The 22062-nt window shown below is 45.9% G+C and overlaps 1 protein-coding gene across 5 annotated transcripts in view; it reads left to right on the top strand.

Annotated features, from left to right (window-relative positions):
• Positions 1 to 22062, top strand: part of RPS6KA2 (ribosomal protein S6 kinase A2) — a 491259-nt gene that overhangs the window by 249877 nt on the left and 219320 nt on the right. The window lies entirely within an intron of this gene.

The following is a 22062-nucleotide window of genomic DNA, read 5'->3' as shown; positions in this document are numbered from 1 at the left end:
CCACCTGCCCAGGCCCTACTGGAGGGGAATGGCTGTTCCTCATTCAGGAAGCACAGGCCTGTGGGGAGATGCCCCTGTGTCCGAGCCACACCACTCCAGCAGGGCAGGGGAGGACCCTGGGGTGAACTGAGTTCCACCCCCGCTCAACCCTTCACAGAGAAAGATGGCTTTGGGTTGGGCGGAAGAGCATTTCCCAGACCATCATCCTACCCACTCCCTCTCTCATTTCTCTCCTCCCCCTTCTTCTTCTTTCCCGCCTCTCCCCTCCCTCCCTCCCATCTCCTCTCAGAGGCGGCTAACACCAGACCCCTCTGTAAATGATTTCCTTGTGTTCTTTATATCTTTACCCATGTAGCATTTTCTAAGCAATAAGCTGTGTTTTACCTGTTTTTGAGGCTTATGTAAATAAGAAGCTCTCGGTGGTCGTCCACCATGTCTCTCTTCCTTTGTTCATGGTTCTAGGCGTGAGCTTCCCCTGTGTTTAGAGGCGTGTGCTGTGCACCCTCAGGCAGCCCGTGGTCACTGTCGTGGAGTGTTGTGCCACGCGTGTCTGCCGCAGCGCACCTGTTCCACCATTGCTAGAGCTTGTGATTTCTGGCATGTGGCTATCCTGCAAAGGCAGCTACAGGTATTCCTGGGTGTGTCTCCGAGTACACCTGCTGGGGCTCTGCTCCATGTCGTCCTGAGGTGGAGTCGCTGAGCCGTGGGCCTGCACATCTTCAACCTGATGAGATTGTTGTTTTCCAAACCGGTGGTGCCCATTCACACTCTCACCAGCCCAGTGTGGGAGTCCTGGCTGCTTCGTGTGTTTCCAACCTTTTATAGTCAGTAGGATCTTACTAGCTATGAGATATTTTGAATTATGACAAGAAAGACATATGCATCTTGGTTCTGATGGAGAGTTTTAATTTTTTATTTGGTGTCTTATGTGAAGCTAGAACCTCTCCAGCCTGGTCTTCAGTTACCTGCCCTGCTCTGTCTCAGATCCACCAGCCAGGCCTAGGCTGTGTAACCCCCGGCCTAGGCTGTGGCAGAATCCTCTGCAGGCCGGCCTGAGTTGGCAGCCACTGGGGATACACGTGGTTCCCAGGAGTCTGCTCTGTTTGTCCTCTGACCTCTTTGTACTACTTTGCGCACATGATATCATTCACCACTGACTCCGGGTGCAAATATTGTATCTGCACGTTGTCACCGACATCAGTGTGGGTGGTACAGTGATGCTTGTTATGTGTCCTTGGTGTTCTCTTCCTGTAGGGCATGTAAACTACTGATGTACCTTGTCGTCAGTCTTACCCTAGATACACTGAAGTATGATCATTAATTACTATAATCCGATGAACTTTGAAATTATTGGTGTCTTATGTGAAGCTAGAACCTCTCCAGCCTGGTCTTCAGTTACCTGCCCTGCTCTGTCTCAGATCCAAAAGCAATTTCTGTGGAAGGTAAATTGAATAGTTTGGAAATATTCAGTATATATGAACAAAAATGAGAACTTCTGTTGAAAAGGGTTGGGTGAAATAGTTGTAAAGGTTGGGGTTGGGGTGGGTTGTCAGTGTCTAGAGGGATTCTGCCATCCAGGTGCCGTGCAGTTAATTAGATTCTTCCCCCACCCTCAGCCTTGAAAGTGGACACCTGGTAAGTTTTTTTTTTTTTTACATTTTTTATAAGTGCTAAAGCCATGAGAGGAAAGGTTGAGGAGCTAGTGCCCCATATCCTACTTGTTAATGACAATGGGAAGGGTTATCTTCACAAAAGACCTGGCAGACAGAAGCGAGCCTCTCCCATAATGGTGTACGTTGACATGACAGGTCTCCTAATGTGATGTACAGCAGCTAAAAATAGTTCACCCCAATCTAATTATGAAGAAACCAGGAAATCAGTCCAGACTATGAAACATTCTATAGAGCAGCTGCCCCGAACTCTTTGTTCACAAATGTAAATGTCTGAACAGCAACAAAAATTGGAGGATACTTCATTCAAGAGTACTGTGGAGATTCGACAAATAAGTGAAAAACTTTATTTGTGATGGAATTGTGCAGAATAAATCATTTTAAGGATATTGGGGGGAAACTGGGGAAACTCTGTGCTTCATCTCAGGTGTGTAAATATTGTGGTTTTGTAGGAGCTCACGTCAATTTGATGCACACTGAAGCATTTTGGGTGAAGTGTTTGCTAGAATTAACCCAGCTGGCAGTGGGGCCTGTGCCCTTTCATGCTCGATGCAGTATTCGAGGGTGCTTGTTTCACATTCAATACCAGATGTAACGCGTGATGATGACTTTTATTGTGGTTCTGTGATATTATCGGCAGAAAAATATCTAATTTTCAAAAGAGTAAAATGCAGCTGTGGGTACATTGTTCTCTGTCATTAATTCTAAACCTTTTCTTTCCAATGGTTCTGAGGCAAACATTTGTCAGAGGATGTTGAGAATCTTTCGTGTTGAAGTATAGGTAAGTGTTTTTGAAAACTCGACCAATATGATGGAAGAATAGTTCACTTTCGATCAGAATACCGTGTGCTATCACATCTTGTTAGTCTTCCCTAATTTCACAGTTGAGAAATGATTTATCTTTGGGGAGTTCTGCTCAGTATCACAGTGAGAGATGGGAATGAAGCCTGTTAAGACAGATTAAAAATATTCATGATTTTTGCACAGCCTTCTACAATCCACAACTGTAAGCATTTGAAAATGTTTAAATAAAACATAAGTATTAACGAACATGTTTTGTTTGCATTTTGTGCAAGAAATTGTTCCTCTAGAAGTTATTTTCCTTTCTCAGATACTTCTCTTGTGTGTGCTACTTCACTTACTTCGGTTCTGTGACCAGGGAGCCCCTACCTGGAGTTCGTGTGCCGCTGAGATGGAATTTCAAGCAGCATTCCTTTCTCTTTTCCATCCATTTAACTTATGAGATAAACCAGGAGTCACAGATAGAATGCTATTAGCTATTTTTATCAAGTGATAACAAAATACGTGCAGGGCCTGGACTGCCGTATTTCTGGTTATTAATAAGAAATCCAGGGAGACAGGCCAGGCGCGGTGGCTCAAGCCTGTAATCTCAGCACTTTGGGAGGCTGAGACGGGCGGATCACGAGGTCAGGAGATCAAGACCATCCTGGCTAACACGGTGAAACCCCGTCTCTACTAAAAAATACAAAAAAGAAAACTAGCCGGGCGAGGTGGCGGGCGCCTGTAGTCCCAGCTACTCCGGAGGCTGAGGCGGGAGAATGGCGTGAACCCGGGAGGCGGAGCTTGCAGTGAGCTGAGATCCGGCCACTGCACTCCAGCCTGGGCGACAGAGCCAGACTCCGTCTCAAAGGAAAAAAAAAAAAAAAAAAAAAAAAAAAAAGCCAGGGAGACATCTGTACTTTTCTGGGAAGAGAAGGTGATTGATGGCAGCACTTACCAGCCACTCTACATGCTGATTGCGATGTCGATTCCGTCTTCTCATGTCTGATTCAATAACTGTGTTGGCCCGGCTATACTGGACCTAAATTTCAGGGATGAGTTAAGTCAATGGGAATTATTTACCTCCTTAAAAACGTCATTAGGGCCAGGCAGGGCGGCTCACGCCTATAATCCCAGCACTTTGGGAGGCTGAGGCAGGTGGATTACATGAGGCCAGAAGTTCGAGACCAGCCTGGCCAACATGGTGAAACCCTGTCTCTACCAAAAATACAAAAATTAGCCAGGCATGGTGTCACATGCCTGTAATCCCAGCCACTCGGGAGGCTGAGGCACGAGAATTGCTTGAACCCAGGAGATGGAGGTTGCAGTGAGCCAAGATCATGCCGCTGCACTCCAGCCTGGGAGACAGAATGAGACTCCATCTGAACAACAACAACAAAAAGTCATTAGGAGAGAAAAGTGGAATAATGGGCAACGCCTAGTGGCAGGTTCTGCGGCCTGGGGCTACCCTGGGAAGGCAGAGTGTTCCATAGTGGGTGTCCTGGCAGATAACCTGCTGCTGGGCCCAGCATGATGAAGACGGCCCAGCCACCCAGAGCACTAGGCAGGGAGACAGGCGGCTGAGTTGCACCCTCATGGAATATTGATGACATGTGAGTTTAATTATAGTGCTTGCCTGCCGAATGTAAAAAAGCTTCCATTATTCCATACTGATTAAGATGGAGCCTGAAAGTCTCGGTACAATTCACCACTACCAGCATCTCTTCCATGATCTCTGGGGCCCGTCTGAAATTACTAAGGACTCAACTGTCGCCTAGCCGGGGGGAACCCAAGCAGGTCACCCGCTAGGATTTTAACAACAAGGGATCAGAGTCGAGTTGGTCAGAGGGTGCTCTGACACTGGCAAATGTGCACATTGGTTTTCAGTGACATAAAGATCGTTATGGGCAAAAATAGGACATAACTCGATTAAGTCAAGAAATGTGTCCAGCTCATGGTTGCGCCATCGAGAAGACAACCTCCATGTGGTTTTTCCGAAGTTCCCCGAAGAGAATAAGGTGCAAACGATCAAACTGCTCATGGGAAACATCGAAAGGAAAAACAGGTTTATTTATCTTGTGTTGAAGACTATGCATTTTCAGCCATCCTTTGGGTAAAACTAGTTTTACATTTCCCAAGGACAGTTAATTTAAGATTCTGAATAAAATTGTGAACTGGGAAAGAGAGCTGGAATATAAAATGCATAGGGAAGCGAGTTCGTGGTGAGATGCTTTAAAAGAAAACAATAGCAAATAAAGAAGAGAAGATATAATACTCCCGAATGGCTCGTGCCACATGTAATGTGAAGGTGTTTTTCTTCTATGAGATAATCAGAAGCTCTATCCTCTGACTTTTACTCTTCATATGTGAAGATGTTCAAAAAACAGTATTCTCATCATATCTATTTTAACATTCTTAAATTCTTCTAGCACTCAGTGGCGTTGAAAGTCTAGTAGCAGAAGTAAAGAAAGGGCTAGCAAAAGCATGGCAGTGCCGAGAACTCACTTGGAGAAGGCGGACACTCCCGCATCCCGACTCCATGTTGTCAGCTGTTGGGAGGCATAGTGCAGCGTGCGTCCACAGTGCGTGCGCACCTGAACGCATACAAGAGCAACAACTTACACGTGGATTCCTCAGGTGTGATATTCTTCTCCAAATGGGATCAGAGGGAAAGCTCTGATGAGGTATGAGATGGAGGAGTTGATGGTGTTGTATATGTGCCCGTGAGCCACACATCAGTGCATAAACACCATCGTCATCAGATCGAAGCGTCCTGTGTAAGGGCTGCTGTCATCTTTACAGATTCTAAATAAGATTAGTGGCATGTGGCACATTTAATCACTGCCAAAGGATGTCACTAACACTTCAAAGTGACAGCTAAAGTGCTTCAAGGAGATTTTTCTCTTTGATAACGGCCTTTGTAGCTTTCCTTGGATTTCCGCTGTCTTCCCGTGAAGAATTGTCTACTTCTGAAAAATGTTAAGCTAAGCAACAAAAGAGCCCAGTGGGTATTACAAACCCATTGCCAAGTTTAGAAATACATAAAACACCAATCAACTGCAAATCTCTGATTTTATTGCTTGTAATAACCTGTTTTTTAGATACTCTTACATAATCCTGTGCATTGAGATAATTGCATAATTTGGTTAAAAAAATCTTTGAATTGCTGCCCACATGATCCAACACTTTTCTGTACTTGCTGAATTGTACAAATGCTTGCAGATGGAGCCTGTAGAAGTAGAGAATATGTTCTGCTTTTCACCAAATTATATATATATGATATAACTATGAGATAAAGTAGAAAATACCAATTTTAAACTGAGAAACCTGGGTTCTTATCTAAATTGTGATCCTCACATACCGGAGTGATCTGAGCAAGGTGCTGACATTTTCGGGTTGACAGCCTGGCTTCCACAGCTGGACGGGCAGGGCCTGGGTAACATGACCACATGACGGGGCAGTCCTTGCAGTCAGGGGACCTTTGCATGGAGCTGTCCATGGCCATAATTTTAGGTGCTGAAAACAACTTTTAAAAATTATCTATTCGTATGTTCAGGCTCAAAGTGTTAAACCCAGCCACCTTGAGCCTCATGGGTTCTGTTCAGCCACCTCAAATCCCTCTTACCTGCCCAAATGAGACCTGCAATATTCAGGGTTCCAAGAAGAGCCTTTCTTACAGATGGCTCTGGAAGTAAAAAATCACTTAGAATTTCAGCCAGGACTGGAGACAGAGAGAGAACCGAGTGAACTTGAAGCCAACAATTTGAGCTTTCCCGAACCAGTAGAATGCCACCTACTTGGGAAAGCCTGACTCAGTTCACCCTCACACACAACACTGCAAGAATATGGATGCCACTGGCTGGCCCTAGTGAAGGCAGGACACAGGCCTGAACAGTCATCATCATTTCCTGACCCGGAAGTGATGGCTGTGAAAAGAGGACGATGAACATGGACCCCCCTCCCTCCCACTTCTAGACAGCTGGAGAATGCACCCTCATTTGCTTTGCTACCCCAGTTCCTGGTGCAAATTAAATGCTAGTATTGTTTCAATGTCTATGAATAAGAATGTGGTGATGAAAGGCTTCCTGTGGGAGACCCCAAAATAGAAACCCCAGGGGAGGCCTTCTCTCATTCCCTCCACAGTAGAAAGGGGCTCTGGCTCCGCATCTTGTGGTGCAAGTTAATTGTGCATTTTTTTGTAATTCCCAACAAAACAAATGAGCCTGGTGCTGAGGGAAGTTTCCTCATGGTATATAAATTTCCAGGTTTTTAAGGAATGAGAGCCTAATGTCACCCCATCTGACATTTCTGAGGCCAATGTTCTTTTAAGGGTAATAAAGATCTGTTTTAATAAGACTAACTCAGAGACTACTTCTGTCTACCCTCCACAATGACCCACTACCTATCGCGATCATGTTGGGCATGCAATTCTGAAGTTTGTGTTGGCGATCCCTTTACACCTCTGGTCATGAAAGTTAGCAGAAAGACAGCCTTTACTGAGCACTTCCTGCATGCAAGGCATTGCCCTGGGAGTGGAGGTTGCATGAATGAGTAAGGTATATTTCCCAAAGAATTATTATAGTAATAATTCTTCATTACCCTTAAAAGACCATTGGTCTCAGAAATGTCAGATAGGGTGACACTAGGCTCTCATTCCCTAAAAATCTGGAAATTTATATACCGTGAGGAGGATTCCCTCAGCACCATGCTCATTTATTTTGTTGGGAATTATAATACATAGCATAGGATTCAACAGGGAGGATAACCCGGAAACAGATTCTAGTTAGAACACAAGTTATAATGCAATAGTTATAAAGTGCTCAGAGTTTCACAGGAGAAATAAGTTTTATCCTAATGAGAAATGAGGAAATGCATGAACAAAGGTCCTATTTGAGTTTGGACTTAAAAGATGGATAGACTGTCTAAGAAGAAGGAAGAGGGGGGTGCAGGGGCAGGAGTGCAGACTGGTACAGGGGCAGGAATGTGAGGGGCAGATGTGGAAATAATACCTGGTCCTGCTAGGTTTGGGGTGGAGCCGACTCTGGGTGGTACAAGATGAAGCTTGAGGCTGGTGTGACAAATGAGGCCACATTTGGAATGGCAGCTTGAATTTATTGAGTGACATTTTGTGGTACAGATGATAGAAGGGCAGAGCAGTGGAGAGGGATAATGTGTTGGTAATATATTGACTAGACTGGAGGAGGGGCAAAGGAAGGAACCCACTAGTAGGGCTGGCATGAGGTACCAGTGGCCTTAGAGAGACAGGTGAATTGGTGAGACGGTGCGAGGTGGATTCTAAGGGCCGTGGTGATGGGTGAAATGCCTAAGGGGGGTGAGGAGAGACAGAGTGAGATGCTTCCTGTGCCAGGCACCCATGTTTTGAGTCGGATGGTCACAGAAGGTCGATGCCATCCCAAAGTTCAGGACCTCAGGACGAGATGCAGACGCCAGAGTAATTACTGTCATACAGATCGGAGTGATGCGCAGATGGAGCCAGCTGCAGAGAGTTGGAGATGGGATTCCAGCTAGTGAGAGAGGGTAAAGCTGGAAACAGAGTAAGAAGTGAGCTACGTGGCGGCGATGGGTGAAAATACTAAAATGGCGAGTCATTCATGAATACACGAACTCACTCACTTGTTCAATCTAGAAACATTTATTAAATGCCTGTCCTCTTCCCACACCAGCTGCCTGTTTGTCAAATGAGACATGGCTTCTGCTCTCAAGTAATTCTTGCCCAGTCTCAGGTACAAAGGCAAATTGTGCAGCAGTTGTATATGGTAAGATGGGGGTGTGCACAATGTTCTCCAGGTCCTCAGAAAAAGAGCATAAAAATCAGGGAGGAGATGTGTGTGCATGCCATGTGTGTGTGCATATTGTGTGCGTGCGTGTGTATGAACATGTGTACGTGTGTGCATGCGTGTAAGCATGTACGTGTGTGCGTATGAGCATGTGCATGTGTGTGCGCATGTGTGCGTGAGCATGTGTATATGTGTATGTGTGTGACCATGTGGATATGTGTGTGCACGGGTGTGTGTAAGCATGTGCATGTGTGTGCATGTGTATGTATGAGCATGTGTCTGTGTGCGTGAGCGTGTGTGTGCATGTGTATGTATGAGCATGTGAGTGTGCATGTGTGCATGAACATGTGTGTATGTGTGTGTAAGCATGTGCGTGTGTGTATGAGCATGTGCATGTGTATGCACGTGTGTGTCATGTGTGTATAGGAAGCCTCCTGGAGAAACTTAAGCAAAGTTTCAAAGGATGAGAGGAAACTGGCTAAATGGTGGGGCTATTTTTGAAATGTGCTACATTTGGATAATTTAAAATAAGAGCAGTAGTAGAGAGTTCCTGTTAGGGAGCAGTATGGAAAGAGGTGGAACGGGCATGTAGAACCTTGAGTGATCAGATGAGAGATGTGAACTTTATCCTTAAAAGTACAGGAAATTATTGACGGTGTAGAGTAGGGAAGGGCTTGACCAGACTTGAATTTTCAAAACATCGATGCCGACAGATTGGGGAGGAATCCTGGAGGCCCACACCCCCACTAGCAGAGAACTGCGCTAACCTGGCAAGAAGAGAAGAAGCCACAGCCTCGGGCCATTGCGGCCATGGGGAGGAGGCAAGTGATCCTCCTTGAGTGGTGATTGAGCGATCAAATGCACAGGATGCAAAGTGTGGATAAGGGGCTGGGCTTGGGAGGGCCGTGAAAGGGGAGAAATCAGGATGATTTGAAGAACTGTGATGATGATGACGTCAGTGCCATTTACTGAGAGGTTTAGAGTGGAAAAAAAAAAAGAAATAGAACACTGGGGCAAAAAGATGGTGAACTGGGAGATTGGCATGACTGAGAACGATTTCTGGCTCATACTGATACACAGATATTTGTGGAATAATTCTTCCCTGGCAGTGCCTAGAAGACATCCCCAGAGGCTTTGGGACTTGTGGCTCTGAACTGGGGTGGGAGGTCTGGAGAGCTAGGCGTCAGCCTGGAGAAAGGACAGAGTGGGAATGTGAGGAGCTGAGGGAGGAGTGCTGGCTGAAGGCACGCAGGGGAGGGGCTCTCACAGAGGCCCACACCCACCATGGCCTGAGAAGCAGGAGAACTTGCTGGAGAGGGGAAAGGGGCCTGAGTTAGAATGGAGCAGGGGATGCCTACCTCTGAGATCCCAAAGGAGATTCAAAAGGGGAGAGGACAAAAGGGTTTGCCTGGTAAGAGTCAAGGATCCTAGGAGCTGGAGGGGGCTCAGGAGTTCACTTCTTTGGGGTAAGCTCTGGTGTGAGGAGCCCCCTGGTAAAACGATGAAGGTCCCTGAGAGCTGCACTGTGGCCCAGAAGGACCAGGCTGGGACATGGGTGACCCCAGGGAGGAGCATGTCAGGGGCCCCAGCCGAGGCATGAGGCTGGACCAGGTCTTCCTGGCAGGGCACTCGCTTTGCACAGATGCAATGTCATGAATGAAAGAAGGCTCCAGGCTGACCTTGGCTGGCTCCTCCGTGGCCCAAGACTTATCCTGTAAACTTCAGTGTTGCTGACTGGTTTATCCAGTCCTAGGCTTGGCTGGTTGTGTTCTTTCTCTTTCAGGGCCTCTTGGAAGGTTTGACTCTCAGGGCAAAGGCCATGTGGGTCCAGGGGGACTCCCTGCTGCCTGCGTCTAGACTTCCCCTCCCAGCCACCGCTTCTGTTCCGCAGCCAAGGTGTCAGAGGCTGGCCCATGTGGAACTGATCAAGAGATTCCACGTGATCTGAGAGACTGAAATAGATGCCCTTTGATCAACTGAGATGGGCACTAAGGTTAAGGAAACCAAGCCACCCCCGGGTCATGGGTTCAGTGCTCGGGGACCATGGCAAATTTCCCAGTTCCTACAGCTAAATTCCCTAACGATAGGAGCTATCAACTCCAATTTACAACCTGACCACTACAACTCTTAATTGCACAGAGGACCCGCCCTAGAAGCAAACGTTTTGTTCTAAGGAGCAACTACAGACCCAGGCCCGCTTTGGCAGCTTTGAGGGGCATGCACAGATTGTCTTTGCATCCTTTAGTTCACCTTCTGACAATCAAGTTTCTCCAGACGCAGCCAAATGTCCATTGGGAGGCAAAATAATCTGTGGTTAAGTTGAAATGTTGACACATGTAAACCATAATTTGAGTTTGCAAAACTATGGCAAAGTTAATGCTACTGTTTAATTCATACATTTACTTATTTAGAGCTAAAAATGAATTGTTATGTGGCAAGATCTCTGTGTGTACAACACTGACTATGATGGGCTGGGGCCAGGCTTCCTGGAGCGTCCGGGGTCTCCAGGTGGATCCGGAGAAGGGGGGGCACATTCCTGTAAGGATGGCAGGGCTGCCTCCAGGAGGTCCTGTAACCCAGCCGAGGAACCAGGACAGACCTCCCAGGAGTGGAATCTGAGCCAAGGCCTAGGAGAGGGACAGAGGTGAGCAGGTTGAAGGGAGAGGAGGGAAGGTGGAGAGTTTGTGACTGGCAGAAGGAACAGGGTGTACCAGTGCTTAGGGGAAATATATAGAAAGCGGCTGAACAGAAACTCCAACCCAAGTGTTCTCCAACCCAACCCATTCTCAGTGTTCTTTTACTTCAACAGGTTCCCCCACACGGTTAGTAATTCAAAAACTAATGTGGCTCTGATTCCAGCTCCGTAATTTATCTTATTGGCAGCCTGGTCACCCTTTGCCATTCTTCATATTGAAAGGTAAATACTTGTAGATGCTATTATGCATCTTGTTACATTTTCAAGTCTTTATCAAATAGGAAACTTTAATAGCTAGCTTTAAAGGATGCGTAAGTAGTTTTGTTCATTTTCTAGGTCTGCCATAAGGCAGCATTAACAAACTGGACAGCTTAAAATAATAGGAACTTGTCCTCCCACAGTTTTGGAGACCAGAACTCCAAAATCAGGGGTGGACAGTGCCTCACTCCCTCTAAAGGCTGTAGGGAAGAATCTGATTCATGCCTCTTTCCAGCTTCTGGTGTTGCCAGCAATCCTTGGCGTTCCCTAGTTTGGAGACGCCTCGCTCCAATCTCTGTTTCCTCCTTCACCAGGCATTCCTCTGTGTGTATGTGTCTCTCCTTATTAGGACACCAGTCATATTGGATTTAGAGCCACCCTAATCCAATTATGACCTCATCTTCACTTGGTTTCATTTGCAAAGACCCTATTTCCAAATGAGGTCATGTTCACAGGTACTAGGGGTTAGGACTTCAAGGTGTCTTTTTGCCAGATGCAAGTAAGCCACAGCACTCGTTATGTTAATGCTACCTGGACATCACAAGTCCCTAGGCTGTAATTTCTCTCTCTCTCTTTTTTTTAAATATGTATGGGCCCTTATTTAAAATACGTCTAAGCCAAAACACATTTGCAATATACCTTCAAGTCTGCAACTGAAGTCAGATCCTTCCCTGAGAAGACCCGGAGGTTTAGCTAAAGCAATTCCTCCTGGAAAATGATGATAGGATTGGAGCCTCAAACTTCCTAAAAAGTCACCAGAATCTCCAGCCAGTTGTTCCCAGAAGGACATGTAATCATAAGAATAACTGGAAGAAGTGATGTCATGGACTGGGGGAGGAGGCACAGTAAATGGGATGCACATTGATTTGAAGAAATGTGGACTTTTCCCTGTGTTGAACTTTAGGATGTACCATTGTGAATATAACATCTGTGCCCTAGTAGATAATTCTCTTTCTTTTCGTTTTTGAATAGTACATGTTGTATGCTCTTAGCAAACCTAAAAATAGTATTTAGAGTTCCTGACTTATTGCCTCAGTTGCCCAAGGTTAGTGCTAATTACTGGCTTAAAAAGAGGAAAAGGGAAGGAGAGGAGAAGAGGGAGAGGGAACCAATTGTCACAAGTTAATTCTCATTCTGCACTTCCATCCTGTGGCACAAAGTACATGTCAAAAAAGCAGTAGTGGCCATCTGGCTGCCAGTTCAGTGACTGCTTTCACTCCTCTATCCATTCAACAAATATTGGTTCTAAGTAGATCAGCCATCAGTAACAGGTACTGTGTATAGTGGTTTGCCAAGGAGACACAATTCCTGCCCTCACAGGGTTTACAGTCTAATAAAAGCATTAAGTAAATGTTCACACACATACACCTAAGTAAGTATTCCCATCTAAGAAATTCCTAATATCTTGAGAGCATCTACCAGGGCACCTGACTAAGCCTGGGGGTCACAGAGAGCATCCTTGAAGGAGTGACATTGGAGGTCAGAACTTTAGGAGGATTCAATATTAATCTTGGTAAACAAAAGTGAAGGCAGGTACCACATCATCCAGATGACAGTAGCAAGATATACAATGGCCCAAGATATCTATCGAGATGAAAATTTTTCTAAATAATAATGGATTTGTCAATTTCTCCTTTTGGTTTTGTCATTTTTTGATTAATATATTTTGAAGCTATATTATTTGGTACATGTAAGCTTAGAATTGTTGTATCCTCCTGGTGAGTTGAAACTTTCATCAATATATAGTGCTTTTTCTATATCTATGAATGCTTTTTGTATCCTATGTATGACATTAATATTACTTCTTTTCATTACTATTTGCATGATATATCTATTTCCCTTACTTTATTTGAAACTTTTTATATCTCTCGTTACATATGTTTTTCTATAACTACATTTATTGTAAACCTATATGGCACTCTTTGTCTTTTAACTAGAGAGTTTAGCTCATTGACATTGACTTTATTTTTTTACATATTTTGATGTATTTCTATTTAGGTCATATATGGTCTGGGATTTTATTTTGCCTCACTTATAAACTACTAATTAGCCTAATACTAGCTACTGGAAGAGTTGGTGGATATTGGAAGATCAGAGATAAAGGACATTTTAATTCAAGGAACAGAAAATGGCTTGAGTATCATATTTGCATAGGACTCCTTTGCCCCCCACATCCTATATGGGCCTAGATAGATTCTATGTTTACAGTAAAACTGCATCTCAGTTGAGGAAAGCTGAGCTTGGGGAACCTGGTGTTTTGTAACAAGAGGTCAGCAAGCCTGCTTTTGTCTTGGAGGAAAATGTTACCTCATTTCCCAAGGTTGCTCACTGCAAACACAACGCTGAGAAATGACCTGGGTTCACAGTGGTCAGTGCCTGACATTCCTCACATACTCAGCAAGAAGGTGCAGCGACGCTCAGGGCCCATGGCGGTGGCCATTCCCAACACTTGGTATCTTTTTACTTATCCTACTTTTTCCAAGTGTGTTTTTTCCTGCTTTCTTAACATCATTTGAAATTTTTTTCTTGTTCTGTACTTTGACCTCTATTAGTTTGGCAATTACACATTGGATTTATATTCCTTTAATTGATTGCTTTAGAAACTTTAGCATGTATGCTTAACTTTAGCATGTATGTTTAACCAATCTATTGAATTTTTGTCTAAAGGTAATCAAGCCTCTTTATCTTCAGAAAAATATGAAAATAAGAAGGTTTTAACTGATCACTATCCTGTATATGCTATTTTTAAAACAGCATATTTAAGACTTCAATTCCAGGGCCGGGCGCGGTGGCTCAAGCCTGTAATCCCAGCACTTTGGGAGGCCGAGACAGGCGGATCATGAGGTCAGGAGATCGAGACCAGACCCTCCTGGCTAACACAGTGAAACCCCGTCTCTACTAAAAAAATACAAAAAACTAGCCGGGCGAGGTGGCAGGCGCCTGTAGTCCCAGCTACTCGGGAGGCTGAGGCAGGAGAATGGCGTGAACCCAGGAGGCAGAGCTTGCAGTGAACTGAGATCCGGCCACTGCACTCCAGCCTGGGCGACAGAGCGAGACTCCGTCTCAAAAAAAAAAAAAAAAAAAAAAAAAAAAAGAAAGACTTCAATTCCAACTTAAGTCCACAAATTATGCAATACACAAATGATTTACTTTCATGCAGCCCATGTGTGTCTAGCTTTACTCACAGAATTTCACTGGAAGCGAATTTTCTTTGATTGTTTACTTGGAAATGTCTTTGTTTTGCCCTTGTGTGTGAAATTTTTTTTTTTTTTTGTAGGACAGAATTCAAGGTTAACGTTATTTTCTCTTAGCACATCACATATATTATTCCACTCTCTCAGCTTTCAATGTTGATGTTGAGATGGTAGCTGACAGTAATTAACATTCATTTGTAGAAAAGTTGTCTTTTCTTCTGGTTGCTCTGGAGAGGTTTTTTTTTTTTGTTTTTGTTTTTGTTTTTTTTTTGGCAGGGGGGGGTTTGGTATTTCAAAGATTTAGTATGATGTATTTAGGTATTGTTTTCTTTTCATTGACTCCTCCTGGGGACTTGGGGGTTTTTATAAATATGAAGATTGGTATATTTTATCTACTCTGAAAAATTCTGTAGTATTGCCTCACCTCTTTGAATAGTGCTTTTCTATTTTTCTTTGTTTCTTCTGTCTCATTCTAATAGTCAGAGGCATGCTGGATTTTTCTCCTTCTATCTTCCATATTTCTTAACCCCCCTTTCATTTTTCCTGTATTTCTGTCTTTCTCTCAATTATCATCAGATCCAACCTCTCTTTTACCAACTCTGTCTTGGACTTTGTCCAAACTGCTGTTTAATCGATCTACTGAATTTTTTTTTTTTTTTTTGTGACGGAGTGGCTGGAGTGCAGTGGCATGATCTTGGCTCACTGTACCTACCACCTCCCACGTTCAAGCAGTTCTCCTGCCTCAGTTCTCCATGTAGCTGAGATTACAGGCGTACACCACTACACTGGCTGATTTTTGTATTTTTAGTAGAGATGGGGTTTTGCCATGTTGGCCAGGCTGGTCTTGAACTCCTGACCTCAAGTGATCTGCCCACCTCGGCCTCCCAAAGTGCTGGGATTATAAGCGTGAGCCACCACACCTGGCCAATCTATTGGATTTTTTATTTAAATTATTATAGTTTCAATTTTAAAGTTTTGCTTATTTTTACAAATCTGCTTGGTCATTTTACAATCTCTTGTTTTCTTGCAATGCTTCAACCTTCCTTGTTTTTCAAATGTATTGAACACACATAGTTTATATTATTTATACAAATTCCTAACCTTTGCTATCTGTACAGGTCTGATTTTGGAATTTGTCTCTACTGGTTCTTGCCCACAGTTTGTATCTGTGATTATTTAGTGAATTTATGTTTGCGAGCTCATGCCCCTTAGAATTTCCCGTTTAAACTGTGAGACATGTTTAAAGCATGTTCTTCCTGATTGTACTTACGTTTGCCTCCGCCTGGTCTTCCGTGTGCTACCGATCTGGAATCTCTAAAAACTAAAAGATTGGATTGGAGTTTTTCAGGCCACACTAGGAGTGAGGATTTTGGCTTCCAACTGGCTGAAGCGTGAGCTGCAGAAGTCTGAGAGGGCAGTTTTTACCCCTTGCTTTTTTCCGCACTCCCACCTGAAGAGGCAAGCCTCCTTCTTCACAGTGAGGTTCTTCCAAGGTCACGCCCTCCAGTCTGCTCTATGGGAATGCCCGATCCAACCCCACACCCTGCTTGGCCCCCCGCTGAACCTCTGGTCTAGATGACAGAGACTCACATTAGCCTGCAGGACAAGCACTACTCAGAACAGTGCTCGCCCTCACAATATCTCCTTATCCTCATGTTTTGCCTGTGTTCATTCTTCCCTGCTTACTATCGGACCAGCCACACTTCATTAGAAAAGATTTCCCCCTCGTTTTATCGCGCATTCTCAGGTGTTCTGGGAAGGCTCTCTCTGCATAGGTGACCCAGCAGGTTGCCGAGAACAGGGAAGAGCCCAGCGGAGCCGGGAAGGGCGGCGCGCCTCCCAGCCCCAGCTTCCTCCCCAGCTCCTCTGATGAGGGGAGGGGGAGACGGCACCACAAGGCGCGCCTCTCCCGGGGCTGCCACACCTGCTATTCTCAGCTCCCTGTCTGGCTTTTATGTGTTCATCAAGTTCTCATCTCTAGTAGAGGTATTTAGTGCCTGAAATATTATAGGTGTTTATGAAATATTTTTAAACAAAGAAAATTTCTTGCTAAAACAAATCTAGCAAAGATTTTATGCTCTCCTTTGTACCCATGCCAGATCTTGAGAAATTTTTCTATGATGAGGGTTTTTTTTTTCTTTTTTAAGCTACAGAAATCCTTCCTGCTATAGTTGTAACCTGTTTCCTCTTTCCTGCTAACTCCCTTCCTTTTGAATTCCTCTATAATTTACGTATAGGCTTGGAAAAGTCCCTTATTTCCGGGTTAACCTCTTAGAGCCTCAGCATCTTCGTTGCATAAGGGGGTTAACTGTGTCTGTTTCTTAGATAAATGTGTCACAGAAATAATAATGTAGACCGAAGCTCTTCCTAATTAGCAACCCACTGAAAATAATCCTAGTAACGTCTGTTTACAAACATGCATGGAACGCTACGGACAGTTGCTTCTCTAAAGTATTTTAACGTTGGTGTGAGAGAAAGGGGAACCCAAAGTTTTAATACAGCACAGTGAGCAAATTAGAGGATCCCAGGAGAGACCCCAACAGGGCCTGAGGGGTGGAGGGATCTCCGTGTGGCTTCCTGGAGCAATGCTGGGTCTGGAAGATGCTGGAAGGAGATGTGGCCAGTGGGCAGAGGCAGAGCAGGCAGGAAGGACAGCTGTGGACACTGCGTGAATGATGTCATGGAGACACCACAGATCATCTTCTCAGGAGTAAGTCAGCGGGGCAGGAGCAGAGGCTGCGCCCTGGGGGAAGGAGAAGAGGCAAACATGGAAGAAGGCCTGGCCAGGAAGAACAGAGTCTGAGGCTTCCAAGCATCCAACCTCTGGAGCTATGCATGCCCTGGGGTAACTGAACAAGATTCACTTCCTTTGGCCAGTAATTACTACTTTCTGGCAAGAGCTGAGAAGGGCCCACGCTGTGTTATGGAGGGCAGGGTTGGAAAGAAGGCAAGACGGGGAAAACATGTAGAAGGCACAGTTGACAAATCTCAGTAACTAGACACGTAGGGAATAAGGACATGTCAGGAGGTCACGGTAAGTCTTGCCTTCTGGTTTGGGCAGAGAGGCACATGGTCATGCCTTGCATAAGATGGTACAGTTTAATAGGGGAGTTTTCAGATAAAAATTCTCATATTTGGGAGTCAACTCTCTTCCCAGCCATTTCATTAATTCTCTGCGTGAAACGCTAGGATTTCTATGAATAACTCTGTAGAGCACCTTACAATTTACAAAGCGCTTCCCCATATTGGTTTAACTGCATGAAATTGCTGTTTTCATAGGTGACGACCTAGTGAGAAAAGGGTTGGGTTTTTTTTTCCTCTTCTTCCTCCCTCTTCATCCTAGAGCGGGCTTTTTCAACCTCACCATCAACATTTTTAAAAATAGACTTTATTTTTTAAGAGCCATTTTAGGTTCGCAAACAAACTGAGCAGAAAGAACAGAGACTACTGACATTTTTGATGGGCAAATCTTGGTAATGAGCCTGTCCTGTACAATGTAGAGTGTTCAGCAGTGCCCAGCCTCAACCCACGAGATACTGGTAGCCCCGCCCAGCTGTGACAATCAAAAATGTCTCCAACACTGACAGATGTCCCCTGGAACCCATCCTCCACCATCCCAGAACCACTGTTCTAGAGACTCAGAGAATTTCAGCCACAGTCAGGTCATAGGATCTGAACAGCGGGTAGAAATTTAATTCAAGATATTTTACTTCCCAGTGTACAGTCCATCACGGGCTCCTGCTTACCACAGTCGTTTTTAGATCTGTCTTTTGCCTGTCTCCAGCTACACCTAATTTGCTCTTTAATAAATGGTACACATGCTCAGCTATATGTCATTCGTGTCAAGTACTCTGTCTTTCCATTTCAAGAACAACGTTGTTCATTTTTTTTATCTACTTGGTCACTTTGAGTCTCTTGTCTTTAATTGCTTTTTCATTTCTTGCTTTTATTTCCTTAAGCTTGTCAAATTTGACATTCACTGCTCTCCCCTGGATGGTCCAGTGGCTGGAGGCTACTCACAGCTGAGTCTGCGGCTGGCTGTCTTGCGGGCTATACTCCTGACTTCAGTGTGGATTTTGCGCACGGCGATTGTGAGCTCGCGCTCCTTGGAGCTGTGTCTGAGGGAATTCTTTGAAGCCTGGCTTTAGTGCAGATTCCTCTAGAAAGCATTTGTGATTGTTTCTGCTAGGCACCCAGGGCAAAAACACCTCAAGACCACTTTAAATTGTCAGCTGGAGTTGCTGCTACTGTTTTCACACAGGCGGTGAACCGAGGCCCTGCCCCTGTGCGAAGGCTGGCTATGGCCACAGACCCCCGGGATTTCCCACGCTCCTGGCCCCCTGCTTAGTGCCAGTGTTCAACCACGATTCCTCATCCAGGGGGTTATGGGGTCCACCCTCAGCCCGCCCGCAGGCCAAGTGCAGCACCCTTGCAGGACTCTCACTTTGAGGGGTGGGCTCTGTCCTCTGCGGCCACTATGGCTGTGACACGGGGTCTTATGCTGCAAACCTGGACCCACTTTTTGGTTCCTGCCTCTGCTTACTTACCTCATTGACTTGAACAATCCTGACTTGAGATTGGGTCAAAACACACATTTCAATGTCCACCAGTGGGACAAACACCCCCTTCTCCAGTGAGGACCCTGTCACTTTCCACAGCTTTTCTTCCCACTCTTGGACAACAGACAGCCCACATTGGCTTTAAGTTCTGAGCTCTTGGTTAGTATTTCCGGTCCTCAGGATGGCTCCTTCTCAGAGAGCTGCGCAGACAGCCCGTTGTCCGAGCTTGCTGACTCTCCTACTCTCCACCTTGTGTATCCCCTACCACCCTCTCTCCCCACCCCACACCTGCTCATTGTTGCTCTAGGCTCATTGTTCCTCTCAGGGCCAGAGCCAGCAGTGAGGAAGAGGAGGGGAGAAAATGGGCTTCGACTGCTCTCCTCTCTTCCCCAGCCTGACCCTTCTCTCCTGGAGGCCCCTGTTAGCTTCACTCCAGGCAGAGTCTCTGAGGACTTCACATGGCCCCTCCTTGGCCCCGGGCTGGCCTGTAGGAAGCACTCATATGTCCTTGGCCAACAAGCCTTGCACGGACAGGGTTAGCCACCACACAGCCTCTCTGTCCTCCTCGTGTTCCCCTCCAGATGGTCCCAGTGGATGCCAGACCTAAGCCACCTGGTCCCAGCATATCAGCACTCCCCAAGGGGCCCCACAAAGTCATCCTGCCTGGGCTGCAACAACGGAGGTGGCACCTCCCCAGCCCTTTGGGTGGTGGAGAGGAAGGGTGATGGAAATGCTGCCAAATTTCCTCTCTCCCTGCTCCCCTCCTTCACTCTCCAGGCCATCCTGTGTTCTCAGACACCTGGGCAGTGTCAGGGTTGTGGAACAGCCTCTCAGCATTTTTTTAAATTGGCCTATAGCTATTTGTCCTTGAAATTTTCAAACTTAGCGTATCTCAGAGAGTTGGTAGAAACTTTCCTTTCAAATGATCAATCCTGAAATCCTGTTTGTTCTAAATTTAACCCTGGAGTTCATCCACTTCCCTTCGGCCACACCCTGCCATTCTCCTGGCCTCATTCCCCAATCTGTTTATTCAACAAGGGCAGCAGATATCCATGGAGTGCCTGCTGTGCGCTGGGCTCTGTGTCACCGAAGCCTCTGGGGATGTTAAAGCTCCTGTCCTTTAGGGCCTTATATTGTGATTACTGGAAAAAAGTATTTAAAAGGTAAAGAAGATGAAGGACAAGGAGGAAGGAGGAGGAGGAGGAAGAAGAGGAGAAAAATGTGGAGGAGAAAAGGAAGAAGAATCACATATTATCAGAAGTTTTGTAAAGAAAATGAGCATGAGGTGTTCTAGAGACTCGTGTAGAGAGGCCCTGTCTGAGATAGGCTATCCAGAAAGGCCTCTGCAGGGTGGCATTAATTCAAGCCTGCCTGAGATTGGCTATCCAGAAAGGCCTCTGCAGGGAGGCGCTGATTCAAGCTGGAAGCCAAAGCTTGAGAGCCAGCCGGAACAGGGGCCCAGGTAGAGGAAGGAGCCAGAACCCAAGGCTGGAGGTGGGATGGCCTTGGCGGTTCCAAGAATGAAGGGAAGGCCAGGCTGGTGGAGCCAAGGAGCAGGATGGGGCAGGGCGGGATGGACGGTGGGTGGTGAGACCCAGGGTCTTTGTAGCAGAGTCAGTGTAGGCAGAATGAGGAGTTTGGGTTTTATTATACTCTACTGGCAAGAAAGTAAGAAGCCTGGAAGAGTTACAAGCAGAGAAGTGGAGGATTGGATTTGAATTTGTGTGGAATGGCCATGGGCGGCCAAGCTAGCAGGTGACCACCCTGGTCTAGAGTGGGGATGGTGGCTTGTCCTGGAGTGGACACAGAAGATGAGCAGGGTCAGACTTAAGACACCCTTTATCAGACACACCCAGGTCACCCTCCTGGGGTGGACGCAGCCTTCTCCTCAGCATGGGGATGGTGGCTTGTCCATGAGCGCAATAGGTGAGCAGGGTCAGACTTGAGACATCCTTCACCAGACACGCCCAGGCGACGCTGATGGCATCCTCCTGCCAAAGCCTCCCAGGCTCTTCCTTCTCTTCAGGGATAAACTCCTTGTGGCTCTCTACCATGTGACCCAGCACCCCTCCTTTGCCCTGTCCCCACTCCAACACACCCTCACACCGCAGCCAAATGGATCTCCTCAGGACCATGCTCTCGCTGGCCTTTAGCCTGAGCTTCCCCGACGGAACACCCTCGCCTGTCCCTGTGCATCTGGCTCTCACTTGCTCATCATCACCTGTGAAGGTAGCAGTCATCTGCAAGACTAAGGGCTCCTGTAGGGCCCTCTCCCCTCTAAAGCCCTTCTCGCCTGGGAGTGAACACACCCTGGCTTGTCTGTGCTACCCCAGAGACCGCCATGCCTGTCAGGACAGGAGTCCCTGCTGCGCCCAGCCCATCAGATCTCAGGCTCAGCACAGCCCACAGCAGCAGGCACGGCAGATGTGCAGAGGACCTGAGTTGATGAATGACACTAGGCTCCTGCTGTGGTTCTTCTCTAACTCATTCATGCCAAGGTGTACGTGGGAGAGAAGTGATTAATAATTAGTGAGTCACAAACATGAATACAACCAAGTATGCCCCACACAGTCGCTTTCACATACTACCATTGGCTCTCCGTTATCACAGGTCTTGTTTAAATTATTATAATTTAAAAATTATGGTCTCATTTTCCTCATATTTTAAAAAATTGTTCTAGTTAGTTCTTGAATATTAGTTTTTTTCTGTGGGTTATTAAGGATGTGAGTTATTTGTGGTGTGAAACTATACCAAACAATAAAAAAATTTGCAAATGAACGCTGAGTGTAGTGGCTCACACCTGTAACCCAGCACTTTGGGAGGCTGAGGTGGGCGGATCACTAGAGGTCAGGAATTCGAGACCAGTCGTACATGACAAAACTCCCATCTCTACTAAAAATACAAAAATTAGCTGGGCAAGGTGGCGCATGCCTGTAGTCCCAGCTACTCAAGAATCACAGGAGGAGCAGGTTGCAGTGAGCCGAGATCACACTACTGCACTCCAGCCTGGGGGACAGAGTGTGAGATTCTGCCTCAAAAAACATTTGCAAATGAAATTCCCTCTTTAGAGTGTTATTTTCTCATCTCACATAATTTACACGTGTCTTT

This window comes from Macaca thibetana, chromosome 4 (assembly GCF_024542745.1).
Source record: "Macaca thibetana thibetana isolate TM-01 chromosome 4, ASM2454274v1, whole genome shotgun sequence".
NCBI classification, from domain to species: Eukaryota; Metazoa; Chordata; class Mammalia; order Primates; family Cercopithecidae; genus Macaca; species Macaca thibetana.
Note: the sequence above shows the minus strand (reverse complement) of the source record. Positions and strands in the feature narration are given on the sequence as shown.